Source organism: Cupressus sempervirens, chromosome 8 (genome assembly GCF_028749045.1).
Source record: "Cupressus sempervirens isolate cs-2001-9-10 chromosome 8, ASM2874904v1, whole genome shotgun sequence".
NCBI classification, from domain to species: Eukaryota; Viridiplantae; Streptophyta; class Pinopsida; order Cupressales; family Cupressaceae; genus Cupressus; species Cupressus sempervirens.
Window position 1 is genome coordinate 363,836,249 of NC_143125.1, and position 17,507 is coordinate 363,853,755.

Sequence of the window (17,507 nt, forward strand, 5' to 3'; positions counted from 1 at the left end):
ACAGCATAGGTATTCTAATATATTTACTGTTTGTATCATTACTCTAAGCTTTAAGGTAAATGTTGTTTCAGTTCCTAGCTTAGTTCTCTTCAGCATTCCTTTTTTGTTGTAGTTGTAGTGACTTAAAGAGGAATTAGAGTATATATTTTGCAGCCACCCTCTCAAGTTTATGCTCCCAGGTTGACAAATAAAATGAAGTTAGTATGTTATTCTTAGGAAAATATATGATCATGTCTAGTCATGGAGTCAATGTAGAAGGATGTCCAATCCTTTATTACTATGGTATTTAGTTGACTAGCCAAACTTCATTGCCAAGGTTTTATTGCATGATCCAAACTTTGATACTTGGATCTGAGGTTCATGACCTAGTCTACAAGGTTTGACAGTGATTGTTTTGGTTGACAAGATAGAGGAAAAAAGTTAAAGAATAATATAGACAATTATTTTTAAAGGAATAGTTGAGAGATCAGTTGGATAGTGAGTTTAGTGGTCTTTCCCTAGAAGTTATTTGGGTAGTGGGTCCTTCTATCTTCTACAACTCCTAATAGGGTTGCAATCTTCTAACAAGGATTCAAAGTCTCCTAACAGGGACTTATATGTACTAAATGTTGTTATAGACTCCTAACAGGGTCCATCATTTAACAAGGAATATTTATATTAGTACATCATATTTTGGGCATCATTCCCACTAGGGTTTTTTCTCTTATCAAGGGTTTCCCTAGTTAACATATCTAGTGTAATTGTGTATGTACACCTTGTTATGGTTATTTTTTACTTTGGTCAAAATATTAAGATTATTTAAGGTGGATAAATGGTTTAATTATTGAATAAATGATTCAACACCCCCCTCCCCCCCTCCCCCACCCAACACTAGTTATCTTGGTGGACTATTGTTTCTAATAGGATTTTTAGGTGGTCTGAGGTCTTGAAGTCATACTAGTTAAGAGGAATTGATTTTTGATTACTTATTGATCATAGGGAGGCCCTAACTAGGGTTTTGAGAGAAAAAATCTCTTTCCTAGAGATTCCATCCTGGGAAAAAGATAAGCCTCAAAGGAAAGAAAGGGGAGAGGATTTACATTAAAATTATTTGGGTCTCATAATAGGAAGTAGAATATGTTGGGAGAAACACTAAACCCTCTAGACAAGCATCTAAATGTGACTATCTAGTTTTGGGTTTTTTAGGCACAACTTGGCCCAAGGGTGGAAGAGAATAATAGGAACTTGGAATTAGATGTTTTCACATGTCCTTGAAGTATTACAATATGATTGGTTGGAAGATGTTTTGAATTTCTTTTACTTGCTTTGGAAAAGAGACCTAATTAGCCTGCTTAGGCCCAGGAGAGTTTTGCAAACAACTTGAGTTGGGAGACTGGTCAAGAGTCCTAAGTTAGGAGGGGTTGTTGATTTAAGGATTAGAATGTTTGAAGGTTTTTAAGACTTTCTGTGGTAAAATTCCAAGAAGGTTTCCTTCACAAATCCTTAGTTTCTCCTTGTAGCCCTACTTGGAGTTTTAGGTAAGTTGATTTTCGAAATACATGGTTGATTTCCAAAGTGCATAGCTGATTTTTTTAAGTACATATTGAGGGGGATTTTTTAATGATTTTTTTTGAAAACTACATCTAAGGTTGAAAGAAGCCCTATATCAACCTTGAAAACTTCAACTTAAATTTTGTGGCTTTTTAAGCCTCAAGGAGGTGTCTTGTACTTTGAATTTGATCTAGTCTAAGGAGAATGGGTATTGGGAATCACATAGCGGAGTTTAGTCTTGTACAATTATGAAGAATTTGTGCAACTATAAGGGACACATCTTGGGTATATAGAAGGGGACTCTACTCCAAGTGGTATCAGATCAACTTAGTAGATCTTTGGAGAAAGAAAAGTTCCAACCATTTGAGATGGTGGAGAAGAAAATGAAAATGAACTTTCTAATAGAATGTTAATTGTTGAACTACTAAGGGTGGTGAAAGGGCATGATGTTAAAAGGAAGCAATTGAAGAAAGAAATTGAAAAATTAAAAGAACTAGTCAAGAAAGGATTCAATGTTAACTTTTAGAATAAGAAGGAGGGGATTGATAAGGAAACCCCTTGGCAGGAGGAAGAATAAGAGATCCCTAAAGAACAAAGTTTGTTCCTATAGACTTTGAAATCCATGGAGAGAAGGACCATGAATACTAAACTTGATTTTCATTTTTACAATGGGAAGATGGATCTAGAAGAAATGATGGATTGGATTTATGCACTCGTTAGTTTCTTTGACTGTGAGGAGATAACAGAGCATCAAAAGGTGAAAATATCAAAATCCAAGTTGACAAGGTCTACCTTAACTTGGTGGAACTTCACTCAAGAAGAAAGGGTGAAGATGGTGACCTTGATAAAGGAATCCTATGTGCCTAAGGACTATGAGATTCTACTTCATAAAAAGAGGCATAGTCTCAAACAAAAGGAGATGGATGTATCTAGTTACACTAAAGAGTTCTACAAACTCACTATGATGTCCAAATTGGTGGAACTAGAGTGTATCAAACTTGCTAGGTATATGCAAGGGTTGAGGATGAATATCCAAGATTAGTTTTTGTTCTCCTAACATAGTCCAAAAATGATTTCAAATTGCATTGAATTTGGAGGAAAAACTTAAGAGGAAACAAGACCAAGGAGGGAAAGGAAGAAATCTAAGAGATTTTGGCAATAGAGGTATAGAAACAAGTGGTGGTAGAGGAAAAACTACTAGAGACTATGGGTAGACTAGTTAGGAAAATTCCTTTAGTGAGAACAATGATAGAGGATCCCTTAGGGGTAGAAGAGGAGACTCAAGGGGAAGATTTGGACGAAGATTGTTAGGACCCCTAAGATGTTATAGATGCAACCAACCAAGGCACTTGGTATCTAAGTGTCCTAAAAATGAAAAGAATCAGACTGATAGGAGAGAAAACCTAGTCAAGAAAGAGGACAGTCAAGAAGAGGAAAACCAAGGATCTTATGCAGCCCCTAAGAAGGGAGAAGCCCTTTATAGATGCTCAAAAATGGTTTATGTGTATAGTTTCATCACTTTTTCATACTAACTCATCCCATTTTCTCATTTCACTAATGTTGATCTTTTGGACAACTTAATTATATCTCAACAATGTTCTTCATCATTCATATCCATTTTCACATCAATTGCAAATCATTTCTAAATCATATGCGATTAACCCAAAACCATTTCAATATCATCAAAATTATATCAAATCAAAATAGAATTACCCCAAATCTACCCAGAATCAACCATAATTAACCCATAACATGTCAAACATCCTAAATTAATCATCATCTATCTAATCCTAGGCATTATTATTGCCCACAAAGGAGCTTACCCCCCGCATTTATGGGGTTCACAAAATCCACAAAGCTAATATTCCGCTCAGGCCCATTGTTGACACTATAGGCTCCCTGACCTACAAGCTTGCAGCTTTCCTCGCCAAATTGTTATCCCCCCTCGTTGGTAATTCTGACTCTTATGTCAAAGATTCCAACCATTTCGTCGAGTTCATTAAAGATGCCACTTGTGACAACAATGATATCCTAGTTAGTTTTGATGTTGTCTTGCTTTTTACTAAGGTTCCCATACCTGACTCCATAGATATTGTCAAGAAGAAAGTTTTGATTGAGGTTGCCTCTCTTGTGGAGTTATGCTTGAGATCCACTTTCTTCTCCTTCAATGGTGTCATCTATGAGCAGGTTGATGGGGTTGCCATGGGTTCCCCTCTTTCACCGATCATTGCTAACTTATACATGGAAGAGTTTGAGTCCATGGCATTACACTCTTTCCCTCTGAAACCCAAGTGGTGGAAACGCTACGTAGACAACACCAATGTCAGTTGGTCACATGGCCTAGACAAGCTGGATGAGTTTCATGCCCACATCAACAATTTAGTTCCTAGCATCTCTTTCACCAAGGAGTTAGAAGCAGATAACTGCTTACCTTTCCTTGATGTCTTAATCCTTAAAAAACCCGATGGCACTCTTGGCCATCGAGTTTTTCATAAATCCACCCACATTGACCTTTATCTCCATTCCACCTCTCACCACCACCCTTGTCAAAAGGTTGGGATCCTAAAAAGCCTAGCCTTAAGAGCTTTCAGGATTTGTGATAGTGACAACCTGGACCAAGAGATCTCGCACCTTCATCAAGTCTTCAAGTGGAATGGATACTCTAACAAGAAAATATCCACAACATTTCACTTGGCCAATTCCCTCTTTCTTTTGGCCTCTCGTCCTCCTCCCTCTTTCACCCAGTCACCCCCTTTCTTTTCGACTCCTTATGTCGAGGGGATATCCAACAAGATCTCCAAGATTTTGGGAAAAAAAGGCATTAGAGTTTCCTTCAAGCCCACATCCATGCTGAGAGATCATGTTCCCGCCATTAAAGACCCTAGGGATGCCTTCGCAGATTCTGGAGTCTATAAGGTCATCTGCTCTTGTGGTACCCCTTACATAGGTGAAATGGGTCGTTCGTTCAACACTAGAATGAAGGAACATACTGCTGACATCAAGCATGAGCAGGTCCTCAAATCTGCATTAGCTGATCATTCTTCCTCTACTAAGCATCATATCTACTTAGAAAAGACGCAAATTGTGTTCAGGGAAGACAACTTTGCTAAAAGAAAGCTCAAGGAAGCCATTGTCATCAATGATAACCATTCTAACCTCAATCATGATGAAGGATGGACCTTAAGAAGTTCTTGGCATCCTTTGTTATCCTCCCTTCACAAACTACCTCGCTCTTGACTCTCTATCTAGTCTCTTCTTGCCCTTCTTCTGGCTTCCCTTTGTCCCTTCCATCTCCTCCGACACCCTCTTCGCCCTTCTTGCCTCTCCCTTCTCCCTTGTCTTGGCCCTTCACCTTGGTGAGCTCGTCGTCTTCTAGTTTTTATATTTTATTCATTTTCATTTATTGTTTTATTTTTCTTTCCTTTATTTACTCATGCATATTTGTGTGCCTTCATTTATATTTCCCTCTTATATCCTTGTGGTCATCATCTAGTTTTCGTTTTTTAGGTATGTTGGCATTGTTTTATCCTTTACTTTGGCCACACTCAGCGGTCTCTTGGTTTGGCTCATTGTTATTTTTTCCCTTGCTCTTTTATATGTGGTTTCACTTATTTTTGTTGCCCCCCTAGCCCCTTTATTTATTTACTCTTTTATTTATTTTAATCTCTCTTACATCCTTTTATTTATATTTTTTTTTCATCTTCACGGTTATTTGTATATGTTTATAAGCTTATATATATATATATATGTGTGTGTGTGTGTGTGTGTGTGTGTCTGTGTGTATATATATATATATATATATGTATGTATATATATATATGTATATGTATATGTATATATACATATATATGTATATATATATGTATATATATACATACATATATGTATATATATATGTATATGTATATGTAGATATATATGCATATATATCTACATATATATGTAGATATATATGCATATATATATATACATATACATATACATATATATATATATATATATATATATATATATATATGCAATAATATTATTACATATATATTTAACAATATTATTTTAGTTTTTTCATCTTCATGGTTTTTGTATAGGTTTATAGGCTTATATATATAGATAAATAATATTGGGATATATATTTCAATATTATTACATATATATATAAATATAAATATATATAACAATATTATATATATATATATACATATATATATATATATATGTATATACATGTATATATGTATATATATATATATATGTTTATATGTATCTATGTATATATATGTAAATAGGTATATATATGCACATACATATATATATGTATATAAGTATATATATATATATACGTATATATATGTATATTTGTTTTTATATATATATATATAGACGTATATATAGGTATATTTTATATATATACGTATATATATATATATATATATATATATATATATATATAAAATCTTTTTTTCAATTTTTCCTTTTCTAAATATTTTTAGATTTGTAATTACTATATATATATATATATATATATATATATATATATATATATATATATATATATATATATATATATATATATATATATATATATATATATATATATATGAGTGTGTGGGCTCACATTTCTCTCTTTTATTCATTTTCGTTCTCGGAGTATTTTTTATATATTTCTTTCTTAATTTTTTTCTTAGTCACCTTTGGTCTATTAGACTTTTCCTTTAATTGTACATTTCTTTAGCTTCTTTGTTTATTGCTCTTTTGGCTTAATTCAATTTGATGCACTTTTATTTTGTCTTTGTGTTTTTGTTCTCTCATCGATTTCCTTTTTCCTTTGGCTTTCCCGTCTTGAGTTATTTTTAAGCTTGGTGGCTTCCTTTGTTAGGTGTCTTTCCTTTCCCCCTTCTATTCCCCTCTTGGTTTATTTTTATTTTTATTTATTATTCTTCTGGTGGGTTTGGTGGGATGTCTCATCAACTCTCTCTCCTCCCCTTCCCCCCTCCCTTCTATTTCTTTAGTTGGCTAGATCTACATTCTATTTTTTCATGTTCTTTTTTTCTCTCTAGCATCCTGATGATGGATCATGTAGTATGATCTGAAACGTTGATGTAAAAAAAAAAAATTTATACACAATCAAATCCAAAAATTTGAGACACATTATTATGGCTTTCAGTGGCTTAGAAACCTTCAATCTATCAAACCTATCAATTTGAACTTAGTACTGTCATCGCTCTTAGTGCTAGGTCAAAACTATCATTCTTGTCATCCAATCATTAACATTATCGAGTCCCTCAATGTCAGATCATGAAATCATCAAACCATTTTAATAACATTGATAGTGTCCATCAATGTTATTATGATCAACCCTATTAATCAATCTCAATCATGTAGCATTTATGATATCATTTAAATGTTACGTGTCCTTATTTCAGATCATGTGTCTTTGGCATGTTATCAATTTTAATCAATCAATCAAATTGACCATAGCTTTGGTGTAGCTATCATCAACATAGTTAATCTACATAATCGTCACATTTTCATCAAAGGATATTGTCACATTTATTAATAAAATTTTCCAATCATCTACTAAATTTCTCTATAGGGTTAAATAACCCATGATTTAATCCTATGTCATTCCACTAATCATTCTTCCTAGTTAACATCCTCAATTAATTAATTTTATTAAATAATTGATTCATCATTCACACCATGGAAATTTACAATTTCCTAAGTTCAATTTTCCACTCATTAATTTCCATTTTTTGTTGATATATGGATTTTTAATTCAAATATTCCACATAATCTTGACATCATCATGACACATCATGGATTTTATCCTTACACTTGGATAAGATATGTCATAATTTATATATTTTTATTCCTTATGCATATCTATATTTGGCTCCCATTGTCATAGATTCTTGGCTTTAAGTGGGTTTGAGGTGTCACATGGTGTGTCATAGACCCTCTTCCATTTTCAGCCATGTTGACTTTTATGCATCATACAATCCTACATTTGGCATCATGTTTCATATGTGTCATGGATTATCAAAGTAATCTCTTTCCAAGTCACATATCCAAGGTGACAAGTCCAATGCTCTCATCTTGTGTTTTGATTATAAATTGAGAATTCTTCCTCTCATTTCTAGTCCTAACTTCTTAGCCTCTTTATGCTTCAAATAACTTGTTCTAGTACTCTCGTATCATTATCATTATCATAGACTATTGCTTCCTAATGGTGTGCATTATAGGAAATTGGAGCTACATCATATGGAGAAGAAAGAAGGACATGGGAGCTACAAATGAAAGAGAGGGTTTCAACTTTGTGTTGTTTTCTTTGTTTATTTATATTTATAGTACACTAGAGGGTATCGGTGTATGTTTATTGAGCTTGTGATTTGCTCATATTATGTTATATATTAGCCCATTTTCTGGTCCTACACCCTTATGATGATAAGGACATTTTTGAATGCACCAAGCAACCATGAACCACCTTAGAGGGAGAATTTGTTCAAAACCACATGAAAGTGTGGGGACAAAGTTTGTAAGATGTTGATTGATAGTGGATCTACTAATAACTCAGTATTTGAGGAGGTAGTAAAGAAGTTAAAAATTAAGGAATATACCACATCCAAACCCTTATAAGGTGTCATGTCTCACAAAGAAGCAACAAACCATCATAGAGTAGCAAGCTTGAGTAGAATTCTAGATTGGAAAGTACAAGGACAAGGTTCTATTTGATATTGTACCAATGGATGCCTATCATTTTCTATTAGGGAGACTATATAAATATGATGTGGAGGCACACCATGATGGTAAATTGAACACTTACACCATCAACCATAGAGGTGAAAAGGTAATTCTTTTTCTCTTACCAGATTTTGCAAATGAGTAGAAAGATTCAAAAAAAAAATTTATATGGAAAATAATTTCTAAAAGTTGTGAAATAGGAAAAGGCTCCATGCTATGCTCTATTCATTTTTCCTAAGGATGATAGACCTAATAAGGTTGTGAAGGAAGTGAATCTTTTGAGACATGTAGGTCCTAAGGAGGATGCAGGCCTATTGGACTAGTATAAGGACATTGTCACCAAAGAATTGGCAAGTGAGTTTCTCCCAAAGTCATAACATAGATCTGATCTCAGGAGAAACTTTTCCTAACAAAGTAGCATATAATTTAACCCCAAAGAAAAATCAAGAGATGGCAAGATAGATTCAAGAACTCCTAGATAAAGGATTGATCTCAAAGAGCCTTAGTCCTTGTATAGCACTTGCCCTATTGGCATCCAAGAAAGAAGGCACATGGAGATTATGCACTAATTCTAGAACAATAAATAGAATCACTATTAGGTATATATTCCCTATGCCTAGGATAGAAGACCTATTGACCAACTAGGGGGAGCAAGGTACTATTCTAAGGTAGATCTAAAAAGTGGTTATCACCAAATAAGGATTAGGGATGGTGATGATTGGAAGACTGCCTTTAAATCTAATGAGTAATGAAGGCTTGTATGAATGGAGAGTGATGCCTTTTGGCTTGTCTAATGATCCAATCACATTCATGACATTAATGAATGAGGTACTAAAGCCATTCCTTGGAAATTTTTTCATAGTATACCTTGATGACATCCTTATTTTTAGTAAGAGTAAGGAGGAACATATAGAACATATTAACTTGGTGTTGAAGAGATTGCATGAAGAAAAGCTTTTTATAAACTTAGACAAGTGTGTTTTTATGTAGGGAGAAATTTTTTATTTGGGATTTTTTATCTTTGGAGGTAACATAAAAATGGATCTTGAGAAGGTGGAAGCCATCTTGAGTTGGCCTTCCCCCAGGACCATGACTGAAGTTAGAAGCTTTTATGGGCTTGCTTCTTTCTATAGAAGGTTCATTAGAGGTTTCAGTTAGTTGTGTGCTCCTATCCTTGAGAAAATCAAAGGTGGGAAAAACTGCATGTTTGTGTGGAACAAGGATACAGAAAAGGCCTTCCAAATTCTGAAGAAGAAGGTAATAGAGAAACTTATTCTAGTTTTGAATGTGATTCTTCTAACTTGGAAATAAGGGGTGTCTTGAGTCAAGAAGGGAGGCCAATAGCCTTCTTCAGTGAGAAATAAAATGAAGCCAAGAGGATATACTCCTCTTATTACTTGGAACTATATGCATTAGTCTAGTCATTGAAGAAATTGAGGCACTACCTCCTTCCAAAAGAATTTTTTGCCTTCACAGACAACCAAGCCTTAAGTTTCTTGAATAGCTAGGAGAAACTAAGCCACAAACACATGAAATGGGTAGAATAAATTAAATTCTACACATTTTCAATAAAAAACAACAAGGGAGTTTCCAATAAGGTGGTAGATGCACTAAGTAGGAGAAATCTAGTTGTGCAAGAAATCCAACTCCAAAGTGTACGAATCAAATCATGAAAGGTGTGTATAAAGATGAAAATGACTTTAAAGACATCTATAAGGTGTGTTTTGACTTATTTGAGGTGTGCTTTGACTTCTTTGAGGCCTATCACACTGAATATGTTGACTACTTGATTCAAAATGGGCTACTATTCAAGGGTCATCAACTTTTCATTCCACAATGTCTTACAAGGGAGAACATCATTAGAGAAAAGCATGTAGGAAACATGGGGGGACATTTTGGATTGGACAAGACCTTTGACTATGTGAGAAGGTTCTACTATTGGCCAAAATTTTAGATTTATGTGAGGAAGATTGTGGAAACATATACAATATATCAGAGTGAAAAGGGTGCATCCACTAATGTAGGACTATACCAACCTTTTCATATTCCTACAAGGCCTTGGGAGAGTTGCGACATGGACTTTGTGATGGGATTTCCTAGATCAGAGAAGGGAAATGATATAATATATGTCATAGTGGATAGGATTAGTAAAATGGTCCACTTTATCCCTTGTAAAAGCACTAATGATGCATCAGTAATTGTAAATTTTTTCTTCAAAGAGATTGTCTAAATTTATGGTTTACCTTTAAACATAGTATCAAAAAAAGATGTGAAGTTTATTGGTCACTTTTGGAGGACCTTATGGAAGAAATTGGGAACTAATCTAAGTTTTAGCTCTGACTACCATCCAAAAATAGATGGGCCAACAGAAGGAGTTAACAAGTCTGTTGGAAACCTACTTAGATGCTTGACAAAGCAGTATGGAGACAAGTGGGAGTCAATCCTACCACAAGCAAAGTTTGCATTTAATGAATCTATTAATAGAAGGACAAGGAAGAGCTCTTTTCAAATAGTGTATTGGTAGAATTCAAGAGGTATCCTAGAACTTAGGGAACTACCTTCCAACACACTAGTTTGTGATCATGGAGAGGAGTTTGCAAAAAGCATGAACGAGATTCATGACTCAGTAAGGTTGACACTTGAGAAGAGTGTAGAGAAGTATAAGTAGGCTAAGGAAAAACATAGAAGAGATGTTTAGTTTTAGGTTGGAGACTTGGTCTCGGAATATTTGAAGAAGGAGAGGTTACCAAAGGGCAAGCATACCAAACTACTCATGAAGAAAGTAGGAGCTTATCAGGTATTGAAGAAGCATGGAATGAATGCTTATGAGATAGAATTTCCCTCATGCCTTGGCCTCTCCTCCATATTTAATATTTTTCTCTAACCCTATATAAAGGCGATGGGAATTTAGGTTCAAAGGTGTAGCTTAAGAACTAGAAAAGATGTTGTGGGGATACCAACCCATGAATCAAGAAAAGTTGACAAGATCTTGGACATCAATGTCATCAAACAAACTAGAAAAAAGACATATAATAAGTCTTTGGTTCAATGGCATGGAAGTCCTAAGGAGGAGTTTATATGGATGGATGAACAAGAGATCTAGAAGCATGGTCTAAGTTTGCAAGAGCTTATCTCACGAGAATTTGAGATCAGTGCACCCTAGGAGTATGGTGCAGGAGCACTTCCAATACATACCATTGCAAGCACATCAAGAGGATAAAACACTAAGGGTTAGGATAGGATTTGGATCTAGAATCCAATGCTAGAAATAATGTCCTATATTTAAGGTAAGGAGACATTAGGTGTCTTATAAACCTAATTGTCTACCTTAGTCATTTTATGAGAAATTTCTAGTTAGAATGAGGATAAGATAGTCTAGAATGTTAAATAGTGATTTTTTATTGACTAAATCCTTATTATAATCCTAGGTAGGGTCTAGGATTAAAGTTTAGTAAAGTTTTGAGACATCTAAAAACTTTTCAAAAAGTTGTTAAAGTTGTCAATGTTGCATAATATAACTTTTGTGCAAAAATGTAAATTTTAAATCCAAACATTGACAATGACCTTTATCAGTTGGAACTATTTGGGAATGACATAAATAAGGTTGAGAAACCTTTCTTAACATAGAAGAGAAGAATCTATTGTAAACATTGTTTCAAATCAATAAAATTATGTTGTTTTCCTATTCAAATTTCCTAAGAAGCTACTTGTATAGATTCACATGCAATTCTAAAAAATTCTAAAAGTTGAAGAATGATTTTGTGAAGGATTTTCAAGTGGTTTTAAATCTTGAAATTTAAATTAAATAATGGAAGAATTGAGTAGGAAAAGGAACTCTAAGACTTCTATTTAAGGAGTCATAAACTAGGAAGCAAAGAGTTGTTGATACTATTGTTGCTGAAGAGCCAAGTCTGCAAAGTGGTTGAAAGGGTGTCAAGGGGAAGACATCTAGGGGAAGGAAGAGCATAGAGGCTCTACTTCTACAAGTGTTCATGGAGAGATGATTCTATTGGTACATTGAGTATTGAGACTCAAGGAGACTAGTCTTGAAAGGATGGCAAGCTATTAGAGTTGCAGAGATTGAAGGCCAGGCAAGGGTATGAGTTGATAAGTGATTTGAGATCTGCAAGTTAATTTCTATGTTGTAGTCAGGTCAAATTTTTTTCTAATACTCTCTAACAATTTTATTAGATCAAAATATCCTATAGAATTAGGTTGGCCTAATAGCCATTTGTAAATCCTTGAACAGGGTGACATTCCAAGTGAATGTTCTAAAGTCCTCTAACTAGGCCCACTTTTAATAGGGTGGTTAAATCCTATAACAAGGTCACATTTAATAGTGTTTTGTAAGCCTTTAATAGGGTATGCATTTTACAAGGCATCACTTGAGAAGAGTGAGAATGAGTAGCATGTTACTGGTGGTTTTTCAAAAATTGAGTTTCCACATAAATCACTATGTTATGTGTTGATTTCTTATGTGTTATATTTGCATATTGATTTATAGTAACTTGTTGATTAGATAAGTCTAATCTTGGATGAATGAATAGTTGAATGGTTTCACTATTCTTGGTGAAAAGTTTGAATAGGACATCTAAATAATTTCTAACAATTGGTATCAGAGCCATCTATTGATTTAGTTTCAAGGTACTAGAAGCAGGAAAATCAAGATGTCCAAGAGAGAAGTTCCCAAGCTCAACAAAGACAACTTTGTTGCATGGAAAACTCTGATGAGATCATAGCTTGGATCAATATGAGACTATTTGCAAACCTCAATCGAAACAAAACATGTAACTCCAACAGGACCTCTTTTTGCAAATGATTTGAACAAAAAGAAGGAGCACAATCAAGCAATGTTGGAAATTGCCTCTGCACTTAACTATGAAGAATATGATGACATCAAAGATTGGTATATTGCATTCAAGATGTGGAAAACCTTATCAAAAATCTATGGAGGAGATCAAAATGTCCAGAGAGCAAGAAGAGGAAGCCTAAGAGGAAAGTTTGATGACATGAAAATGGAGGAAGGTGAAAATGTTGCTTAGTATGCTACAAGAATGAAAGAAGTGGTAAGTGCAATAAGAAGTCTAGGTGGTCAATTGGAAGAAGAGACAACCATCAACAAATAATTAAGAAATCTACTCCCTATCTATGTTATTAGAGTTTCAGCCATTCAAGAGCTGAGGTGTGTACAAAGGAACACACTAACCTTTGAAGGAAAAGTGGGAAGACTTACTGCATTTGAGCTATCCAATTTTGATAACTAAAAACCTAAGAACTTTGAATTTTCTTTCAAGGCTAAGATGAAAATGAAAGACATTAGGGAGGAAACATTAAGTAAAAAGAGAAGAAAAAGTAAACATGCATCCAATGATAGTGGCACAGATGAGGAAGATGTGGAATAGTTAGAAGCACTACTGGCTAGGAGATTCCATAGAGGAAAAGGTAAATTCAAAGGTAAGATCCCTATCATATGTTTCAATTGCAATGAAGTTGGTTATATTGCAGCAAGATGTCCATAGAAGAAGAACTATAAAGAAGGAAACAAGCACAAGAACAAGAGAGAAGATGATAGCAAAGATTACAAGGAGAAAGGCAAGAGATGATACATTGTTGAAGAAGATTCTGATGAGAATGATGATGAAGTAGTCTATGTTGCCATGGAGGATGAATCAAATAAATATGAAGATGAAGCAATAGCATTGGTTACCTGTGTGAACAAGAATGACAAGTGGGTCATTGATAGTGGATGCTCACATCACATGACAAAGAGATAAAAGTAAGTTCATTACCTTTACTCAATATGATAGAAATAGTGTTAGATTTGGTAATGATGCCCCATGTCAAATAAAAGGAAAAGGTTATGTTAAACTCAAAGAAAATTTCATGTGATAATGCATACTATGTTGAAGGATTGAACTAGAACTTGTTGAGTGTATCATAGTTAGGAAAAGTAGGTTGCAAAGTTGAATTTGGAAACAAAATTGCTAAGATCTATGACACAAATGGTAATCTGATAGGAAAGGGTGATCAAACTAGGAGTAATCTATTTTACCTAGATATGGAAGATGCAACATGTCTTGTTGTTAGACTTGATGATGTTTGGTTGTGGCATAAAAGGTTGTGTCATGTTAACTTTGATAATTTGATTAGCATCAGCAAGAAAAAGAAGGTCAAAGGGTTTCCCAAGTTGAAGAAACCTGAAAAAATAATGTGCAAACAATGTCAGCTAGGAAAAATGACTAAGTCTAGTTTCAAAAGCAAAACATACACTTCCAATGAAGTACTAGAGTTAGTCCATACAGACTTATGTGGTCCAATAGAAGTACAAAGCTACCTAGGAGACATATATATAATGCTATTTGTAGATGATTATTCCAAGATGATGACTCCTATGTTTTTAAAGAAAAAATCTAATGCATTTCAAATGTTTAAGTGGTATTTGGCCAGAGTTGAGAAGGAAACAAGAAAGAACCTAAAATTCCTAAGGTCAGATAGAGGAGGTGAGTTTACATCAAAAGAATTTGAAATATTTTGCAATGACAAAGGTATCAAAAGGAAAACATCAGCACCAAGAACTCCATCATAGAATGGTATTGCTAAAAGGAGGAATAGGTCAGTGATTGATTGTGCTAGAACCTTGATGATGGAGAAAAATGTTGCACTAAAGTGCTAGAGAGAAGTTGTAAGTATTGCAGTCTACACACTGGATAGAGTTCAAGTCAAGAAAGGTACAAATGCAACACCTTTTGAATTATGGTATGGTCACTCACCTAATGTTAAACATTTCAAATTTTTTGGATGTAAATTCTATATTCTAAGGGATACTAGAAATGGAGAGTTTGATGCAAAGAGTGATAAAAACATATTCCTTGGATACTCCACTAGAAGTAAGGCATATAAATGTTTGAAAACTAACACTAAGAAAATTGTGGAAAGTAAAAATGTAAAATTTGATGAGCATGCAGAAGTCCAAATTGATGAGTTCAAGAAATTGAAGGATTATAGATCCTTTGTATACTTCTATGAAGGAATGATAGTTGAAGACAATGCTACAAATCAAGTTGGGAATCAACAACAAACTTCAATATCTGTCGAGTCTCAACCTATGAATGTTGAGCTACAGAATGCAAAAAATGCTCATTCTGACTCTGAAAATAGTACACATAAAGGAATGATGAAGTGTCTAATGAAGAAGAATGAAATGACTCTAAAGCTGAAGGATCAAACATGGAAAGAAGGATTGAACCAAGATTAGCCAAGTATGTGAGAAGACATCACCCTATAGAAAAAATCTTTGGTGACAAGGATTCCAAACCAATGATAAGAAATAGACTAAGGAATGAATCATGTCTATTGCGCAAGGTTGAACCCAAAATAGTGAAAGATGCACTACAAAATGACGACTAGTATAAAGCCATGGAAGAAGAGCTAGATCAGATTGAGAAGAACAAAGCATAGTCTCTAGTTCCTAGACTAGCAAATAAGAATGTGATTGGTACCAAATGGGTGTTCAAAAAAAAACTTGATGAGAATGGAGAGATAACAAGAAATAAAGCCAGACTGGTTTGCAAAGGCTATGCATAAGAAGAAGGACTAGATTATGCGGAAACATTTTCCCCTATTGCAAGAATGTAAGGAGTAAGAACATTACTTGCATATGCTGCATATAAAGGTTTCAAAGTGTACCAAATGGATGTGAAATCTGCTTTTCTAAATGGTATACTAGAAGAGGAAGTCTACATAGAATAACCAAAGGTATTTGTAGATGAGAAGAACAAGGACATGGTCTACAAACTACACAAAGCACTTTATGGATTGAAGCAAGCACCTAGAGCATGGTATGATAGATTGCACAAATATCTTGTGAAGATAGGATTCAAAAGAATAGATGACAACATCAACTTGTACATCAAAGATGAAGAAGATAAATACATTTTGATATCAAAAATCTTTGTTGATGATATAATATTTGGAGGAAAAGATGGTTTATGTAGAGATTTTGCTAATCAAATGAAGCATGAATTTGAGATGTCAATGTTTGGAGAAATCAAATTCTTTGTTGGATTCCAAGTACATAAATTGAAGCATGGCATATTTTTGACCCAATCTAAATACATCAAAGAGGTACTCAAAACATTTGGGTTGGATGAATCAAAACCAGTCAGCACACCAATGGCAACAAGCCATAAGCTATCCAAGAATGATGAATTTGTGTAAGTAAATCAGGCATTATATAGTGAAAGCTATAATATGTTGTACATAGTAGACCAAACATTGCATTAGCTATTGGAATAGTGGCAAGATTTTCTATGAATCCAAGAGAAAATCACTTAATGGCAATAAAGAGAATACTAAGATACCTGAAAGGAACTGATGATTTTGGTTTATACTACAAGAGGAATGAGAAGTTTGAACTAAAAGCCTACATTGATGCAAACTGGGGAGGTAACATTGATGATAGAAAAAGCACCAATGGAGGAGCACTTTTCTTAAGAAAAATGTTGATTACATGGACCAGTAAAAAGAAAAGTTGTACCTCACAATCCACTGCTGAAGTTGAATATGTGGTAGCTACTATAAACTACGCTAATATTGTATGGATCAAAAATTTGTTGCAAGGTCTAAAGGAAGAGGTAACTAAGTTGGTGATACTTTATTGTGATAATACAAGTGCTATTAACATATCAAAGCATCTAGTAATGCATGCTAAAACTAAGCATATTACAATCAGGTATCATTGTGTAAGAGAGTTGGTGGAAGACAAACACGTGAAGATGGTATATGTTAGCTTAAAGGAAAAAATTGCTGATATCTTCACAAATGCACTACCTAAAGATGCTTTTGAGTATCTTAGAAGAAAGTTAGGGGTGATACCCCTAGCCAAGGCTACTTGAAGCAAAAACAGGTATGCCCTGCATCAAATAAGCTAAATAAAGAAGATTTCACACATTGATGCAAAGGATGTCTACTTTGGGATTTATGCCTAAAGTAGTAGAAGGGTTGAAGTTCCAAATTAGTCACAAAGTAAGGTTATAGAGGGAGAAATTGAATGAACTTGCAAAAGCTACACTTGCATACTAAGATGTTTATATGTCTTTGGTATTGTTGTCAAAGAGGGAGAAGATGTTTGAAACTGATCAATAATTGTTGAAGATAAGGAATCAGAAGACTGAGGGAAAAGATTCAAAAATAATTAGAGGTTGATCAAAAGAATAGTAGAAGATGAGAAAGACAAA